The 20,208-nt window shown below is 40.1% G+C and overlaps 1 protein-coding gene across 4 annotated transcripts in view; it reads right to left on the reverse strand.

The window, feature by feature from the left end:
• The window catches only part of Nrcam (neuronal cell adhesion molecule), a 277,444-nt gene extending 258,178 nt beyond the window's left edge, over positions 1-19,266 (reverse strand). For all 4 annotated transcript variants that reach the window (XM_071613514.1, XM_071613519.1, XM_071613512.1 and 1 more), the window contains exon 1: positions 19,216-19,266. The gene's annotated coding sequence lies outside the window, so the exon portion shown is untranslated. The remainder of the gene's footprint in view (positions 1-19,215) is intronic.
• Between the last annotated feature and the right edge of the window lie 942 nt (positions 19,267-20,208).

Genomic DNA, 20,208 nt, shown 5'->3' on the forward strand with positions numbered 1-20,208 from the left:
AGAAAAATTGAAGGCATTCCCTCTAAAATCTGGAACAAGACAGGGATGCCCTCTCTCACCACTTCTGTTCAACATAGTTCTTGAAACACTGGCCAGAGCAATTAGACAGACGAAAGAAATTAAAGGCATAAAAATAGGAAAAGAAGAACTTAAATTATCACTATTTGCAGATGACATGATTCTATACCTAGCAGACCCAAAAGGGTCTACAAAGAAACTATTAGAGCTAATAAATGAATTCAGCAAAGTGGCAGGATATAAAATCAACACGCATAAATCAAAGGCATTCCTGTATATCAGCGACAAATCCTCTGAAATGGAAATGAGGACAACCACTCCATTCACAATATCTTCAAAAAAAATAAAATACTTGGGAATCAACCTAACAAAAGAGGTGAAAGACTTATACAATGAAAACTACAGAACCCTAAAGAGAGAAATAGAAGAAGATCTTAGAAGATGGAAAAATATACCCTGTTCATGGATAGGCAGAACTAACATTATCAAAATGGCGATATTACCAAAAGTTCTCTATAGGTTTAATGCAATGCCAATCAAAATCCCAACGGCATTTCTTGTAGAAATAGAGAAAGCAATCATGAAATTCATATGGAAAAATAAAAGACCCAGAATAGCAAAAACAATGCTAAGCAGGAAGTGTGAATCAGGCGGTATAGCGATACCAGACTTCAAACTATACTACAGAGCAATAGTAACAAAAACAGCATGGTACTGGTACCAAAACAGGCGGGTGGACCAATGGTACAGAATAGAGGACACAGAAACCAATCCACAAAACTACAACTACCTTATATTTGATAAAGGGGCTAAAAGCATGCAATGGAGGAAGGATAGCATCTTCAACAAATGGTGCTGGGAAAACTGGAAATCCATATGCAACAAAATGAAACTGAATCCCTTTCTCTCGCCATGCACAAAAGTTAATTCAAAATGGATCAAGGAGCTTGATATCAAATCAGAGACACGCCGTCTGATAGAAGAAAAAGTTGGCTACGATCTACATACTGTGGGGTCAGGCTCCAAATTCCTCAATAGGACACCCATAGCACAAAAGTTAATAACTAGAATCAACAAATGGGACTTACTCAAACTAAAAAGTTTTTTCTCAGCAAAAGATACAATAAGAGAGGTAAATAGAGAGCCTACATCCTGGGAACAAATCTTTACTCCTCACACTTCAGATAGAGCCCTAATATCCAGAGTATACAAAGAACTCAAAAAATTAGACAATAAGAGAACAAACAACCCAATCAACAAATGGGCCAAGGACCTGAACAGACACTTCTCAGAGGAAGACATACAATCAATCAACAAGTACATGAAAAAATGCTCACCATCTCTAGCAGTCAGAGAAATGCAAATCAAAACCACCCTAAGATACCATCTCACTCCAGTTAGATTGGCAGCCATTATGAAGTCAAACAACAACAAGTGCTGGCGAGGATGTGGGGAAAAGGGTACACTTGTACATTGCTGGTGGGACTGCAAATTGGTGCAGCCAATTTGGAAAGCAGTATGGAGATTTCTTGGAAAGCTGGGAATGGAGCCACCATTTGACCCAGCTATTCCCCTTCTCGGTCTATTCCCTAAAGACCTAAAAAGAGCATGCTACAGGGACACTGCTACATCGATGTTCATAGCAGCACAATTCACAATAGCTAGACTGTGGAACCAACCTAGATGCCCTTCAATGGATGAACGGATAAAAAAAATGTGGCATTTATACACAATGGAGTATTACTCTGCATTAAAAAATGACAAAATCATAGAATTTACAGGGAAATGGATGGCATTAGAGCAGATTATGCTAAGTGAAGCTAGCCAATCCCTAAAAAACAAATGCCAAATGTCTTCTTTGATATAAGGAGAGTAACTAAGAACAGAGTAGGGTCGAAGAGCATGAGAAGAAGATTAACATTAAGCAGGGATGAGAGGTGGGAGGGAAAGGGAGAGAGAAGGGAAAATGCATGGAAATGGAAGGACACCCTCAGAGTTATACAAAAGTACATACAAGAGGAAGTGAGGGGAAGGGGAAAAATAATACAAGGGGGACAAACGAATGTCAGTAGAGGGGGCAGAGAGAGAAGAGGGGAGGGGAGGGGAGGGGAGGGGGGATAGTAGAGGATAGGAAAGGCAGCAGAATACAACAGACACTAGTATGGCAATATGTAAATCAATGGATGTGCAACTGATGTGATTCTGCAATCTGTATATGGGGTAAAAATGGGAGCTCATAACCCACTTGAATCAAATTGTGAAATATGATATATCAAGAACTATGTAATGTTTTGAACAGCCAACAATAAAAAATTAAAAAAAAAAAAATAAACACAATACAGTGTCTCCGTACAATAGAATACCACTGGTACATGCTACAACATGAAGCATCCTCTAGAACAAGCTAACTGAAATAAAGTAGACACAAGAGATTCCATGTTGTAAGAGTCCATTAATATGAAACGTCCAGAAAAGGTAAATCTGTAAGAAAAGATAACAGACTACCGGTAGCCTTGAGGTAACAGCCAAATGGTCTCAAGGAAATTTTATGGAGGGGAATGATAAAATTTTTCAAAACTATTGTGATGGTTTCTGTATTAGTTTGCTATTGCCACATAATATATTGCAACATATTTATAGGATTAAAACAACACACATTCATTATATTATAATTTCTCACAGGTTGGAAGCCCAAGCATAGCTAAGATGGGTTCCACAAGGCTACAATCCAGGTGTCAGACAGGCTGATTTCTCATCTGGAGCTCAGGGTCTTCCTCTAAGCTTCCTTGGGTTGCTGGGAACTCAGTTCTTTGCAGTTGAAGAACCAAGGCCTTGTGTCTTCATAAGCAATTCCAATGGAGTTGTGAGCTTCTTCAAAGCCAGTAGGAGAGTGCCTCTTATGGCAGTTCTTTTTTAAGGGTTCATATATGATTAAGTCAGGTTCAGCCAGGATAATTTCCCTTTCCATTAACCCATAATCATAAGACATGGAATTTTAATGATACCTGCAAAACTCCTTCACCTTTGCTACATAACTTAACCTAGTTATGGGAATGACATCTATGGTATTCAGAATCTGCCCATGACCTAGGGAGGAGTTTTACACAGGGCACATAAAGTAAGGATGAATATCTTAGGGACCATCTTAGAATTCTGCTTACCATAGGTGCAAAATTTATAAATTTATTAAAAACCTCTCATTATACACTTGTCATGAGTGAATTTCATGATAAATAAATAAAGTCATAAAAAATATGCCAAGTTGTTGTCCATAGTACTATCGTTCCATTTTTTAAAAAATTTTAACTACTTTTAAAAACTAAATAAATAAATGATCCAAACCTACAACTCTCTTCTCTAGAAAATGATTCCACAGAAGAAGTTTTCAGTATTCACTAACCATACCTTTTATAATTTGTTACCAATTAGTTCACAGTAACTATTTCACATGAGCCCAGCAGCCAACTTTTTCACTAGCTGGGTTTTATTCCTCTGTCAGGATGAATAGAGGCTCACTTACATTCAAAGACTTCAACTTTCCAAAGAGTTGAGTTACCTTTAAACAAGAGTGTTCATTCTCTGATTTCTCCACAAGGGAGTGTCTCCAATCTGAGCTTCCCTCAAACAAAATTTGAGCAACAATGATTAGTTACACAAAGCCCCCATTTCACCTGCTGTATAATTTCATTCACCCAAAGACCAAAAACTCTGAGTTCTGGAGCTCTTTACAGTATCCTGGACACATCTTTTAAGTGTGGTTGCTCATGGTGTTTTGTGTCTGCTAAACTGCTGTCTAAAAGTAAAAAACTTCCTGACTTTAGTTCACTCTGAGAATCTTCACTCTCTAAAGAGCTTACTGTGCAAAAAAAAAAGTAAAGCAGCAAACCTCGTTAATTCTACTTTAGGTGTTATCTTGACACCATGAAGCACTACAAATTCCCTAAGGGAATGCCCAACAATGTCAACTGGATGGTTATCTTGTAGGTTGTTATTCTCAAGTCCAGACTTAACTGTTACCATGGAAACAAATCACAAAAGGAGCTGTCCATCCTGGGGAGAGGGGACTGGAATTCTTTCCAGGATTTTATGTTAAATCTAGTAGAAATGTACACCTAATATGTTTTTGTGAAAATAAAAAGCTTCCTTTAGAATATGCAAACATTATCTTGCTTTATAACACATGGACCACAGACAAATAAGCAAACTTTTAAAGGTAATAATATAATGTCATACAATATATATTTTTTAAATTAGGGTAATTTGCTTCCTGCAATCTTATTGACTACAATGGTCATAATATCAGATGAACTGAAAATCTTAAAAGCTTTATTCAATTAGTCAAGGATGCAGTCACATCCATAGAATATGCTAGAGGTTAGATTAGAGATCTATATTCACCTAAAGAGCATCTTCAGGACACTGGCTGACATTGTCACCCACATGAAATTTTGCTTACAAGTTTGGGTCATACTCTATAATTTACAACATGCCCTTGTCATTTACCACAGTAGGATAACATAGCAGCTTATAGGAGTTAAGTCTAAGGGATAAAGGTCAGATTCCTTGGATAACAGTCCAGCTCTGCAACTTAACAGCTTTGTTATTTAATTTAATTTAATTTATTTATTTATGGGGGTGGAGGGTACCAGAGATTGGACCTAGGGTTGCTTAACCTCTGAGCCACATCTCCAGCCTTTTTTTATTTTTATTTTAAGACAGGGCCTTGCTAAGTTGCTGAGGCCGGCTTTGAAGTTACAATCCTCCCGTCTCAGCCCCCTGAGCCTCTGGGATCAGCTATGTTATTTTAGCCAGTTACTTAGACCCCCTAAGCCTCAGTTTCCTCATCTATAAAATGAATACAATAGCACAGAGCAAAGGTTGGCAAACATACTATACGGGCCAAATCCCAGTGCCAATTATGTAAAGAAAGTTTTATAAGAACATAATTCTGCTCATTTTCTTATGTATTGTCTATGCATGGCCTACAAAGTCTAAAATATCTAGTGTCTGATCCTTTACAGAAAAAAAAAAATTGCCAGCTGTGACATAAAAGCATTTTTATGAAGATTAAACGAGATAATTCATGTAAGGTTCTTCATATGGTTAAGCAATTAGTAAATGTCTGGGATTGCTGTTATTTAATAATAGTGATGAGTTGTAAAAAATTATGGTGATCTTATTTCCCAAAGTCCAGAGAGACCTCTTTATTTACTTCAGGAGCAGACTGCGCATGAAATAACACCTCAGGATCAGTGTGCTCGGGCCCCTCTTTTTTGATGTACTGGTCCTGGAGGTGGCTGAGGTGGTGTGATCACAGGATGTGATGTGCAGCTGTCAGTGCAGGGCAGAGAGCCCGGTGGGCCACGGACAGCAGCTGCCACGAGTCATCCATTTCAAGTAACTGATACTCTGCCATTCCTTGATGGAGGATCTGTTAGTCACAGGTGTATGACACATGCAAATGCATGACTGGCCCCATTCCTCACTGAGCAGTGGACACTGGGGGTAGTGGTGGCAGAAATTACACTTAGATGACGACCAGCAGAGAGGCAGGCAGCCACAACAGAGCCTGTTTCCATTTCCCCAGGCTGTAACTGGGTTCCGAAGATGTATTATATTTGTCTAGAAATAGAAATAAAGAGTGGCCTGGAACCTAAAATTTTAAAATGTTAGTTTAAACTAACAAAATCTAGACTAACAATTCCAAATAATATAATGAATCCAAAGCTGGTAATTTATCATAGAAGTGACACGGCTATCCCCATATTAGCACATTTGCAAATAAACATTGGTCAATTGGCAAACATTACAATGGTTCTCATAAACCTTTCAAACTATCCTCACAAAGTTGTCTTTCAAAACAAATATTTAAAAGATCTGAAGAGTTTACACTGAGACAGGAATTTTCAGATACAAACTATTGCCTGTGCTCTCTGTTCCTGTCTAGGGTCTGGGCATCTCATCCAATCAATGCACTTCGCTAACTCTCATGTTAAAGGAAAGCTGTAGGAACATGCAAAGTTAAAACAGCCATGATTCCAAATTATTTCCTACTGGATGCTGGTGAATTCTCATTAGTCCCTGCCCACAGAATAAATAAACTCAAGTCCATATCAAGGAAAATATATTGCCAGGAAGAACAATCAAACTGGCAAATAGTTTTGTGTTGAGATGGAATCACTGAATCACACACAGTTGTAATATCTGCAGCATTCTTCCCAAGAATCTTCCTGCAAATCATTTTATTGGTATTATTTAAAACAATTAGGCTCTTTTTTGGATGTAGCTGCTTACTAAATGTCCTGCGCACAATCTTAATCAGCAAGGTCATTTCACTGGAGTAGCTTACCACTAAGACAGGCAAGACTGCTGCCTGTAGAAATGAAGAGCAGGAATTCACTGAAAGTGGGCAGACTTCATGGAGGGCGGATGAAATGGTTCTAGAGTTTATAATGTATTCAAGTATTCAAGTTGATACAAAGCTCCTGCTTCTTCAGAGAGCCAGGGGTGATGCCTGATTATTGTTAGCTGTAAAATTTTCCACATTGGCCTGGCACAGTGGAGCATGCCTGTAATCCCAGTGGCTTGGGAGGCTGAGGCAGGAGGATTGCGAGTTCAAAGCCAGTCTCAGCATCCGCGAGGTGCTAAGCAACTCAGTGAGGCCCTGTCTCTAAATAAAATACAAAATAGGGCTGGGGATGTGGCTCAGTGGTTGACTGTCCCTCTGTTAAATCTCCAATACCCGCCCCCCCTGCCACACACACACACAAATTCTCCACAATGACATCCTTTACCTTCCCCACTGAAGCAGCATATACACTGAAATTGTCTGTGAGCTCACCCACGGCTTTGTCTTCCTCAGCATGAGTAAATAACAACCATGTCATTTTTCATGGCAAAGGAGTAACAAGAGCATCTGCAGAGACTTCAACACAGTAAGGTCCCTCAGGTCTCAGATGATGACAATCTACAATTGATAGGGGCAGCCCAAAGGGAGTCAACTTGATAATGACCAAAAAGAAGAAGCCACTATATAGTACAAACTTTTTCTATTTGTTAATAAAATAATACTCTCCCCCTAAAATCTCAGCATTTCTATACCTTAATTCATGGTATGGAGGCTTCCTAAATACCTGATTTATATGGTATTTACTCCTTTGGTACAGGAAATGTATATATAAAGATATAGACATTGGCACAAATAAAGGAACATAAAACTGTGGAGAAGCTACATTTTTCACTCTTCTTTGTAAGGGACAGGCTTGTAACCAATGAACTTATTGCATCCTGTATTAGTTTGCTAGGCCTGCTAACAAACTAGTACCTCAAACTGAGGAGCTTAAACAATGTAAATTATTGTTGTACAGTTTGGGAAGCTAGAAGCTCAAGATCAAGGTGTGAGCAGGCCTGGTTCCCGCTAAGGGCATGAGAGAGGATATGCTTCATGTCTTTCTCCTAGCTTTTGGAGGTTATTGGCAATCTTTGGCTTCCGTGGCTTGCAGATCTCTGCTTTCATTTTTACATGGCTTTCTTTCACTATGCCTGTCTTTATATTCCCTTTTTAAATAAGGGTACTAGTCATATTGGATCAGGGCCCACCCTAAATACCTCATTTAATTAAATGAGGTCATATTCTGAGGTACTAGGGGATAGGACTTCAAAATATGAAATCTGATGGGACAAGTCAACCCACTACACATTCATATTTCTAAAGCTCTGTGTCTACCTGCAGGTAGGATGACAACCACTGTTTTTAAGTCCCTATCTCTTCTTTGAGGTGCTAAGGAACAGAATGCAAGCAAAGTACCAGAAGCAATGATATGAACAAACCTGTCCTCTTGTATATATTCTTTTTTAAAAAATATTGTCTTAGTTATAGATGGATAAAATATCTTTATCTATTTTTATGTGGTGCTGAGGTCAAACTCAATGTCTCACACATTTGAGGCAAATGCTCTACCACTGAGCTTCAGTCCCAGCCCATATATTTCTTTTTATATCAAATTTCTAAGCATATGCATTTGGTAAGCTGACGGATTTAATATATTAAAATTGTTTCATGCTTTATTGGTTTTTTAAGGTTGCTCATTAGTCACGGCTGACACAAAAAATTACTGACTGTCCTCATCAAAAACATGAATGGGATTATGGCTTGAAATAAGACACAATTAGATTTCAAAAGCCTATCACTGATATTGAATGCAACTGGAAAAAAAGGATATTTGTTGAATTTTATATCCTTATTCTATTATATTGACTCAGACTGACTTTCACATATATATATATGATCATTTGTTGAAGGTTAAGGATATAGTTTGTGTTTTGAAAACAGTTTTCATCACACAGCATCAGTAAGGTTATAGATCGCTCAGGCCGAGGTATAAGACCACTTCATTTATTCAAAATCAAGTAGCTACAGATATTGCTATAGATATGTGATGCCTACATACCCCTGAAGCAAATCTGCCAGATGCCATGGTGGAAAAAAAAATGGTGCATTCTACCTACTAACAACATAGATTGACGTCATCTTTCTCCCAGCACTTTTGTTTTTATCATTGCTTATTATGGTTACATGTCCTTGTGAGGCAGAGCTAGATGATGAGGAAGTTTCTGTTTTGTCTCCATCTTCTAGCAAAGAAAAAGAAGTGATTGGGTACTTCTCCAAACTTTTCCAAAGCCATACAGTAGGGGTGGAGATATAGCTCAGTGGCAGAGCTTTTTCCTAGCATGCCCCAAGTCCTGAGTTCACCCCCAGTGGTGGTTGGGGAAGTCATGTGGCAAAATGAGGTTTCCTAATCAACGGAGAGTAGACCTCTACTTCTCAAAATTTAACAAATCAAAGAATTTATGTAACTTTTTACACTAGGTTTCTCTCAAATGTGGCCACACTGCCTTTAATCCAACCCCTACAACCTACTAACTAGTTGGGAAAGTTCATTCAGTAATTCGACTCAATTTGGAATATAAAGAAAACAGTAGATAAGTAGTATTTAATGATCAACCAAACAGGGAAGAATTTTTGTTTTTAAAGCTGCAGCACAAGTGTTTCTGATCTGCTTCCCAGGCCAGCCTTCTCACTTTTCATTCCTGTTGTGTGTGCCTCACTTCTGATTTCTTCAAACTCGGATGGCAGAAAGCAATCTCAGGAAGTGTTTAACTCATCAGTGTGCAGCCACCCAGACATGTCCAGAGGGAAATGACAAGCACCAGCTCCAGAGGCGGGAAAGGCAAAGACTTGTACAAATCTGGAATCATCTGCCATGAGCAAAGGCAGAAAATTATAGTGGAACCCTTTGGGATCACAAAGATATCATTTAGGACTGTATTATGGCAATTTAGAAATGATATACTTCTGGATTGAATGATTTCACTTGCCCACTCAATTACTTAATATAGAACCAAGTAGCAAAATGCAGTCTACAAAGTCCAGGCATGAAACTATGAATGTTTGATTTCCCTTTATCTAGACTTCATCAATGTCTTCAAACCAGAACTGAGGACAAAATCTCCCCCATTTTCTCCAACAGAAGACCCACTTGATATTTTTACAGTTTTCAATATTCATGTATTCAGTCATTGATTCTTGCACTCACTCATTCATCAAATATGAGGCTCTTACATATGAACCATGCACAATGCACAATGAGAAAAGTAGCTCAGCTTCCTAAGGGAACAGAGCAAAGAATGGGTTTCCATAGTCAGAGACCTGTGGAAAGCTGACAGAATTCTATCATGAGCAAGGCCCCCAAACACCCCCAAACTTAGTTACCTTTTTTCCTTTATCATGTGGGACTTGGCCCCTCAAAATTATCCTGAGCAAATATCCAACATTTTCATGCAATTGTGGTGCTTCTTCAATTATCACCTGTCTACCTCTTCACTGATTTTAACTTAGCTTTATTTGCTGGCTTCATTTGGTTCTATTGCACTACATTCTTTCAGTAGGCTGAATAAACTGTCAACTTACATATTCCTTAAAAGTTGTTCCTGACTTGAACCTTGATATATTTTAAAAGCTCACATGTCATATAATCCTTGAGCACAGTAAAGAATCTTCTTTGATATGAATAATCACTCAAAATGGGTTTACCAAGTTCACATTTTCACATTACTTTCTTAAGCTGGGCCCACCTATATATAAAAGAACAAAATCACTGGAAAGAAGAGCTGATCTGGATAAGAATGTAATGCAATTTTAGCTTTGACTTCTAAGGAAATTCTTCTGAATACATTTATTTTAAATGTAAATGTATCCTCATATTTCATTTCACAGGGTAATTTATGAGTTATTTTTATCTTACGATGTTGAGCTTCTTCAATGACCTAAAGTCCCACCAAAAAAAAAAAAAAACCTCTAAAATATTTAGAATTGAATGCTGTGAAATGAATACTATTCTCTATTATCCAGGAAATTGCAATAAAAAATTTTATTCCCCTCATTTCTCTTTCAGATTTTAAGTTGTTACCCTTACAGTGCTCTGTTCTTCACTCTTCTCGTTATTTAAATTTTCTCCCACTCCCTCTGCTGAAGGACACTTCTCCAGGATGTGAAAGATCTCATTACTCACCTGAGTCTTCCCTCCATCAAACCCTTACGCTCTCTATCTCCAAACTTCTCTTTCCAGACCCAGAAAATGAATCTGATCATAAACTCCCTTACTGTCTGCTGTTTAATGAATCCTCTCCTAGCTCTAGGACAGAAATCAACCCTTGATATATCTCACCTTTCACTATAATTTTGCAACATAGTAAATGTTGCTAGAAATATATGTGTGTGTGTGTGTGTATACACACACACACACACATATATACACATATATATATGAATTAAAAGTTACTTACATGTTAAAATTAAAATTCATGATATATACAAAGTATATACTAAGTAAAGTACATATAGCAAGTTAATATAATCAATTCTGAAGTAAATTGTTTTTTGTTTATATTACATGTTAATTATCTCTGAATTTTCACTTTACTATTTTACTCTCATTATTTATATGTCAGTACTATTTTCCTAAAAGTAACCTATTAAGTATACATATATACACATATATATCTAAATATATTAAGTATACATATATATATGAAAAATGTATAATGAATTTTATCCATCATGCTACAAACATCAGAACAAAAGACTATCATCAAGTTATTTAAATGGCTGAAGATGTCAAAGTAAAATTTGGCAATTTTTCGGTTTTAAAATGCTACAGTTTTTCAATTTCCAACAGTAGTTTTATGGGATACTAGGAAGAGTTTCAAATTATCCCAAACTGTTTTTTGTTTTCACTTACATTCTAATAACCTCTACTTCCTAGTAGCTGTTTTAACATTCTAGTTCCATCTGCAGCTAACTTCTCTTACTTAAATGTAAGAGAATTGAAACAGAACTAAGTTATACAAAATTGAAACAGAACTAAGTGTCATTTTAGAAACTTCATTAGCAAACATGAGAGTGATGGACCCCCACGGGAACAGAAAGCCAAAAATCACTCTTCTTAAATATACTCATGTAAGGGAGAAAACACTGGATAGTCAACATATAAAACAGCCTCATCTCATATATCAAAACACTTTGCAGACAACAGCAAAATACTCTAATGCAATTTTACAAAGGAAGCTGGTTGGACATGTCTATATTTATTCAACCAGATAGTAGAGAGGAAAGCTGCAAAACAGAAGAATATTTGCAATGCAATTAGGGGGGACAAGTGCACCTGAGTGAATGCCAGAAACAGGGGCCTCCCTTAATTCACACAATCCAATGTCTTAATGCGGCATACAGCATCAAACTGCACTTCCTACAGTTTTCAAACTTTTGTCAGTTAACTAGATGTTTACCGAGTGCCTCGCTTAGGCACTCAACATTTCGGGTACACCATCCAGAACTATGTATGCTGTTCCAGCACCATCTGTCACTTAAGCTTGCACAGATTCAGAAATTTCAATTCAAACTAATCTACACGGCACTCAAACTGAAGCTATAATTCAAATTTCGACATGAAGCTTGAATTCCTTTTCAGTGTTCTTCAACTTTGACCCAGCTCCCCCTCCCTCCTTCACTGAAAAGGGCCAAGACAACAGCCCAGCAAGTGGGGCAGGCAAAACAGGCCTCCTTTGTTCACTTTTGTCCTTTCAGCTCTCTATTGAGGTGAGGGACTGAAAAGGCGCACCAGGCTTTGGAAGGCAGAAGCATGCTAGCTCGCAAGCCATCCTCCCTCAAAGAACCAAAAAGCTCCAGGGTGAAACTCTTTCACAGTCCACTCTTACCTTAAGGCATAATTAGTGGAAGATTAGTACTTTTCCTCTCCCTTATCATTGCCCTTGAGAGAGAAGCTGTTCATGGCATTTAATATGAGTTTGTAATGTTTGTCAAAAATGCATGCTGCAAATCATACCATTCAAATGCCAAGAGCATCTAAAAGAGTCATGGAATTAGCTTTAAAGTTGAAATTTGGAGAAAAGATCACTACATGATGAATACATATACTGAATTTTTTGAATGCTCTCAGCCCACTTGAGAAAGATAAATTAAATTCATTGCATATTACCCAGTGGAAGACCTCCTACAGGATTCCCTCAGATTGCCCTGGGAATAATTTTTTCTGGTTATAGTGGATTTGGAGCCAACACACCATGCACACCATTAAATACATATATTTAAATATATATAATGTTAAAAATGCTATTTCTAGTCCTTCCTATCATTTAATAATAAAAATTTTTAAAGGATCATTTTTGTCGAATTATAACTGACATTTTTATTCCCATGTGAATGAAACAATATTTTAGTGCAGAGTAAGGTAGAAGAAAATCAAGGAATACATAACACAAAATAAGATCTGTCATTCCTGTTTTTAAACTGAATAAGCCATTTGGACAGGATGTTCCATGGAGGAGCATTAGTAGTTATAATTTTGTTCCCTTACTAGTGGCATTTCTTATATTCAGTAGCTTTTTAATCACTTGAATGAAGTCCTGCATCAGACTGTTAAATTTTTTTTTTCTAATTTGAAATTCCGATCTTGTAGGCCAGTAAAATAGGTCAATTAAGTTGACACCACATCTTTTTTATTAGCTCAGCTAAGCAATTATAATTGGGTGGTGAGGGTTTATGCTGTCATCTTTGAAGATTCAGTGGTGGGGAGAATGCCCAATGCAGAGCTGTAATTTACAATTCTAGCACATCTCTAAATATTCAGCATGAAGACATTCCTGTCTATGGTTAGTCCTGAGGTAAATTTGCTCTCAATCTGAGTTAAAATAATAATGTCATTTTGGGGCAAAAAGCATACTAATTTAATCTATTCTCATAGCAAACTCATTTGGCACAAGTTTACTACAGATATGTATATGCTCTAATTCAACATCTTTAAAAAACCAACAAGAATGTATGTCACCAGGAGGGCCTATAATCCCAGCGGCTCAGGAGACTGAGGCAGGAGGATCATGAGTTCAAAGCCAGCCTCAGCAACTTAGTGAGGTTCTAAGCAACTTGGGACCCTGTCTCTAAATAAAATACAAAAGACTGGGGATGTGGCTCAGTGTTTAACTGCCCCTAGGTTCAATCCTTGGTAATAGTAATAATAATAATAATAATAATAATAATAATAATAATAATAAATGTATGTCACCAGTGCCATCTAATCCTGGATTATGACACACATGACCCACAACATCCATGCAAGGCATGGGATAATCGACACATGTTGGAACCTGTACATCTTATTATTATTAATAATAGTTAAGCCAAAAAGTCAGAAAATCTTGCAAATAAGTTATCCATATATGTGGTATATTAATTTGTAGCTTTAAAAAGCAATAGGGACAGCACTTCCTACCCATTTGTATGACTATTACTAAGAAAACAAAAAGTAATAAATGCTGGTGAAGATATGGAGAAATTGGAACTGTTGTATGTAGCTAGTAGAAATATAAAATGATAGTCACTACAGAAAACAGTAAGGCAGTTCCTCAGAAAAGTTAAGATAGAATTGCCATATGATCCAGCATCTCTTTCAATTGTATCCAAACAATTGAAAGCTGTGACTCTAACAGATATTTATACAACCATGTTCATGGAACCATCATACAAATAGCCAAAATGTGGATGTAAACCAGGTATCCATCGACAGATAAATGGATAAACAAAATGTGACATATACATAGAATGGAATATGTAAATAAGATGTCATGGTTTAGATAGTGGGTGTCCCCTAAAAGCTCATGTTGTGACTTGGGGTAGTCAAAGTCAGAGACAGAAATAGGGGTTGCCAGTGGGGAGAGAGGACAGGAATTACTTAATGAGCCCAGAGTTTCAATTTGGGGGGATGGATAGTGGTGAGAGTTGCACATAATATGGATGCCCTTAACGCCACTGAACAAGATACTTTAAATGCTTATATTTGTAAATTTTATGTTTTACCACAAAAAAAGTAACTCAGCCATAAATATCTCCATATGTCCCTTTTTTAAAAGGTAATATGATAAATAATTTATAGCTGCTAAATCCAAAGGCAGGGCCATTTATATTTTCCTCTCCCATGCAGTCTTCCCCTTCCCATTTTGAGAAGGAAAATCAACAATTATCAGTTGATTTTGGTAGATTTTGTCAACCATGGAAACTTTAGTTAAACTCATAGAAGCAGAGAGTGGAATGGTGCTATTTCAGGGGTTGAAGATGGGAATGGGGTGATAGTGGAACAGAAAGATGTTGGTCAAAGGGTCCAAAATTTCAAGAAGGAGGGGTAAATTTCGCAGGTCTAATGTATATCTGGGTAACTATGGTTAATACTATATTGCATTCTTGAAATTTGCTAAGATGGTAGATCTTAAATGTTCTCACTACAAAAAAAAAAAGGTAATATGTGAAATGATGGATATGCTAACTAATTTGATTATGGTAATCACTTTACAATGTATACCTATATCAAAACATCAAATTGTACACAAATATGTGCAATTTTTAAATATTTACTTTTTAGTTGTAGTTAGACACAATACTCTTATTTTACTTATTTATTTTTATGTGGTGCTGAGGATCAAACCCAAGGTCTCACCCATTCGAGGCAAGCGGTCTACCGCTGAGCCACAACCCCAGCCCTATATGTACAATTTTTATTTGTTCATTATACCTCAGTAAAGCTGAAAAGAGTAGGAAGCTCTGTCTCTGATCTGATGCTCCTTCCCCCCAACCCTTGTTTTACAGGGCTAGGAATCAAATCCAAGGCCTCACATATGCTAGGCAAGCTCATTATCACTGAGCTACATCCTCAGCCCTAGCCTCTGATACTTTTTTAAACAAAGGAGGTTTTCATTTGCCTGAGCAAAGGGTTAAGTAAGCCACTGAACTCTTGTCCTTAGTATCCAGGCCTCTCTTCTGTCTTCACCTGCCAGGAAGGTACAGGCTCCTTCAAGCAGGAAGGCATGCAATTTAAAATCAGAGTACCTAACTGTATTTAGTAATTTCCAATCATTTTCAAATCACTTCCTCTTCATTAATCATCTCGGCAGTTGAATCTAAACATGAAAAAATTCCCAGAGAAGATGAACTCATTAGAAGCTCTATATCCCAGTTACATTTGCTCCTGGCTGCTATGCTTCTCAGATGGAAACTGTTGTTTGGAAATGGGGATGAGACTCCATAGGCTGCTGATGTAGGCTGAAAATCAGGACCTTCTTAAGAGATGGTCAGAATCAGCCTGGGCATCTCAATGGCTACCCTTGAAGAGAGTCATGGCTGTTGGGGGCCTTAGGGAGGTTTTCTCAGATACATTCTGTTTCATGATTTGAGTGCTGGTTACATCAGTGTATTCTGTTCTCCAAGCTGTACATTTGTGACTTGGGGAAAAAAAAAAAAATTGGTGTGGGGGAGGAATATGTGACCACAGATGAATATGTGACCAAAACTTGAATTAACCCCCTAAGGATAGAAATTCAGTTTTACTCATCAGTGTCTTTCCAGTACTTAGTATAGGAAGCCATACACTCAGTAAATATTTATGAATGAATGAATCTCTCTAAACAAAAGATTCTTGTGGAGTTCTATTAAATAGTTCCTTTGCATACACACAACATAATACCCACATAATAAAATTTAAAAAAAAAAACTATATCTGCACAAAAGCATTATTTGAAGTGATTCTTAAGGAAATTTTTTACAGCCCAGGTGTACACATCCTCAACTTCCTTTCACATACACTTCTGAAGTGCTCACTCCAGCCACAGGAGGTAGCATTTCCAAAGATGACTTGCTTTTCACTTACTGTCACTGCTGCAGCAACAATGATGTTATATAAGGGTACAGGCATTCAATCCAAGTACCACATCACTACCTGCATTACAAGGCTAGGCAACTTCTCTCCATCCCACTGCACTCCTTTTGAAAGGGTTAGGTGAAATTTTGCATGAGTTTAATTATAGCTCTATAATTCCAGGAATGTGAAATGTTTAGTAACTTTCCTGTCATAAAGCAGAAAGAAGGTTGAAAGATGATCATGAATCAGAAAGATTATGAATACAAAATGAATCTACTTTTTCCAATTGATTGGTTAATTATAATAATTCTAAAAACTATAGCTGATTTCACTTTCATTCACATTCTTCTTTTCTACTAGTTAACATGAAACATCTTTACAAATGTGCCAAACACTGTCATATATTTAGGGTATAAAATGCTTGTCTAGGTTTCTGTACTGCAGTCCTATTCAAATTCAACTTCCAATTTGAAGACCAACTCTTCTGCAGTCAAAACAGTCTTCAAAGGACATTCTGGATGTGAGCCCTGAAAAAGAAACATTTGCAAACAGAAAGGTTTGTCTTTTTTTAAAAAAAAAATTTTTTTTCTTAAAAATTGTGGCTGGGGATGTGGCTCAAGTGGTAGCGTGCTTGCCTGGCATGTGTGAGGCACTGGGTTCCATCCTCAACACCACATAAAAATAAAATAAAGATATTGTGTCCACTTAAAACTAAAAAAATATTTTTTTTAAATTGTGATGTGCCAGGAACAACTCTTTAAAAAAAAAAATATGATGTGCCAGGAACATCTCTGATTTAAGAACACTTTAATGACTGTGATGGATTGGATTGTGGGTTAACACTCACGTATGTAAAAGCAAATAGGAATAAAATAACATGTAATGGACTTAAGGGCAATACCCAGTAATAAAAGATTATTCATGGTCCTCTGAATTACAATATTGCCTACTATGGTGGAAAGGTTAGAATCAAATGGGCTTGTAATGTACTTTTATTACCATTGGATTTAGGCTTCACCTAATTTAATAATAAGCCCCCCAAAGGCCACATTTTCAGTCTTGGATGGTAAAGCACTGGGGCAAAAAGTTAACGTTAGCCTTGGGAAAGTTACTTGACCAATCCAAATCTCTGTCTCCTAATCTTTAAACGCGGTTGTTGTGGGTGATTAAATGAGATGATGATATGTGTAACATGCACAGCACCCAGCACACCTGAAGCTCTCAAAAAAAAAAAAAAAAAAAAAAAAACACGTTAACTTCATAAGAGTTAAGTAGAATGTATTCAATTATGTAAATCCATTGCAGCACTTTTGGAAGGTCTCATTCACTTCCGAGCTATTATCACAATATTTCAGTAGCAGTCCAGACCTGTCGGTTTGTGTTTAGTAGCTACTCTGTTCCTTCTCAGGACAATCCCAGGGGGTAACTCCTAGTGCGGAATCAATGTCTCTTGCCCCATTATTCTCGGTTCGCTCAGGTCCTGCAGGAGCCTTCCATGAGGAAGGGCCCAGCCCCTTGGATCCGCACTTCTAAGCATTAAACTTACGGGGCAGGGAAATGAAAAGAACGCTTCACTCTCAGGACATCTCTGTGCCTAGCTACAGCTCAGTGCTGGAGCTACTGGCACAAAAAGCCAGGAAAGAAACAGGGTAGGCAAGAGACGCCACCGCTTGGCGACCTCACTCGGTGCCCGCCGCTGTGCAGGGGGCGACGGTCAGCGTGAGGGCGTAGGAGACGCTGCCGCCGGCAAGAGCCGGCGACCAAAGGGAAATTGACTGCTAGCCGGCCCACTGGGCCCCGGAACTCTCCAGCGGCGCTTGCTACTGGTCCAACTCCTCTCTTAGAGAGAGGACGACTCCCTGGCTCACCCTATGGCGACATCTCGATCCCTCCCCAGCGCTCCGGTAGATGCCGGCCTCGCGTAGCTGAGCCGACAAACTGCCTGAGGATGCTGCGGCGCCCACCCGCACGGCGTGGAGGGGCTCCGGGGCGGCGCCCGGCACAGATGGCGCTCGCAGCTAGATAGATGGATGCTCCAGCGCGGATAATCACTCCTGGTTCATCAACACAGCATCCCCGGACGAAGCGGTTGCCAGATTCCCACCTCTGGGAGCCCGAGTAGGGAAGAGGGTCTTTTCAGTCAGTCCCAAGCCAGGGGGTCAGTCCGGACAAGTCCCAGTCCTCAGAGGCTGGGTGGGGTGCTAGGACTCCCCCGACCCACACCTGTAGGCCAACAAAGCCCTCCGCAAGTGCGCCCAATCCGCTGTGTTCAGTGTCTCCCCGGTCCCCACCCTACCCAACCATTCCCTGAGTCCTCTCCAGGGCAGTGATAGTGGAGGGAAACCCGCATCACCTCATGAACTCAGCGATCCGAGCAGGTGTGAGCACATCTGAACAAAGCCCACGCCCAGATGTGTCCGTGGGGACCGGAACGCGCACACTCCCATGCACGCCGGACCCAGCCCCGGCGCTCTTCATCCCACCACTGTAGCGTGACAACCTGCGCCCTCACAGTTGGTGCCCAGGAAGCCACTATGCCGGCCCCAGCAGCCTCTCTATGACCAACTGCCCACAAGGAGACCTCCAGGCAGGGTTTCCCGGGAAGCGTGGGGCACCGGCGCGGATACAGAAGTTGGCCACAGCCTGCAGGAGGTGATAGGTGCCCGCCTGCGCCAGCGGGCTGTGCCCTTACCCGGGTGCCCGTCTCTCTCCTCGGTTAGGTGCCCGCCACTGTGTCGAAGGCCTGTGAGGGAGAAGGGAGTTGGCAACCCCATTCACCCCTTGCAGCAGAAGCTGCCCGATAGGAGAGCGCTTGGCTGAACCCGGGCTGGTGTCCCAGTGACAACGCAGCAGGCTCCCGCGCCCTCCTCCGCTCCAGCCCGGATCTTGGAGCAGGACCGAGTGTCAATCGCTAGACGCACACGGATCTACTCACGTTTTCGCGCGGCGCCCACCGCTCAGTCCAGGCACAACCGCCCAGGACCCCGAAGCGCAGATGTCGTTCGTGTTTGATGAAGCAGTCTCCTCCAGCTGCCCCAGCCAGGCCACCCCGGAGCTGTCCCCAGCGCCCGCGCGTCTGAGGCTCGCACTGCGGCGCGCGTCCGCCACCGACCCGGGCGAAGCAGGGCTCGCTTAAGCCGGCGCGCGTCCCCGCCGCTCCCGCCCTCCGCTCCCCCTTCACAGCGTTGTGCTGTAGCCTCTCCCGGCTCTCCTTCGCGTCCTCGCGTCCCTCCTCCCCCGCACTCTCCCCGGCCTCCCCCGCCCCTTCCCCTTCTGGCCAACCCCCTCCGGTCCTTCTGCTGCTGCGGCAGCGAATGGGCTCCAGCCTCCTGCGCCTCTGGGGACTGGGTGGCCCCTCACCTGAGCGACCGCGCCACCAGCAACCTCTGTCATCCTGCGAGCATGTGTGGTGGTGGTGGTTGGGGTGGGAGGGACCGAGGGCGGGAGTGTTCCGGGGACTCGGGTGACGGATTTGGCTCCAAAAGATGTTCCATAAAATGGGTGGTTTTTAAATGCCACTCTCATAGGGCTAGGTTTCTGTAGGAGGTTTGCAGTCCCCCAACCCGCGCTACCGCCTACCTTTCCTTCTTTTTTCCCAGTTTTTCTTTTGAAGGGATAGTTGAGATTGGTTGGGTGTCGTTTTTGTTTGTTTTGTTTTTACAACTGTTCCTTCAAATACCCTTCAGAGTACATTTCTCCTAAAGCAAATACTGCCTATTCTCAGTAATAGAAAGGGCCCATCGTTTGGGAGTGTTTTGGAGTTTATTTATTGCAATGTAAAACAAGATTTTCTAGATGTGTAGTATTTGAGGAAACATTGCAAGCTGCACAGTTCAGGTTCCATAACCCACCCTCTGCAGCATCTAGCATGATTCATGTCCAAGGTTCTTAGCCTAATACTACTGTCCTCTGTAATTTACTCCATTCT

The sequence above is a fragment of the Marmota flaviventris genome, chromosome 1 (assembly GCF_047511675.1).
Source record: "Marmota flaviventris isolate mMarFla1 chromosome 1, mMarFla1.hap1, whole genome shotgun sequence".
In the NCBI taxonomy this organism is placed as follows: Eukaryota; Metazoa; Chordata; class Mammalia; order Rodentia; family Sciuridae; genus Marmota; species Marmota flaviventris.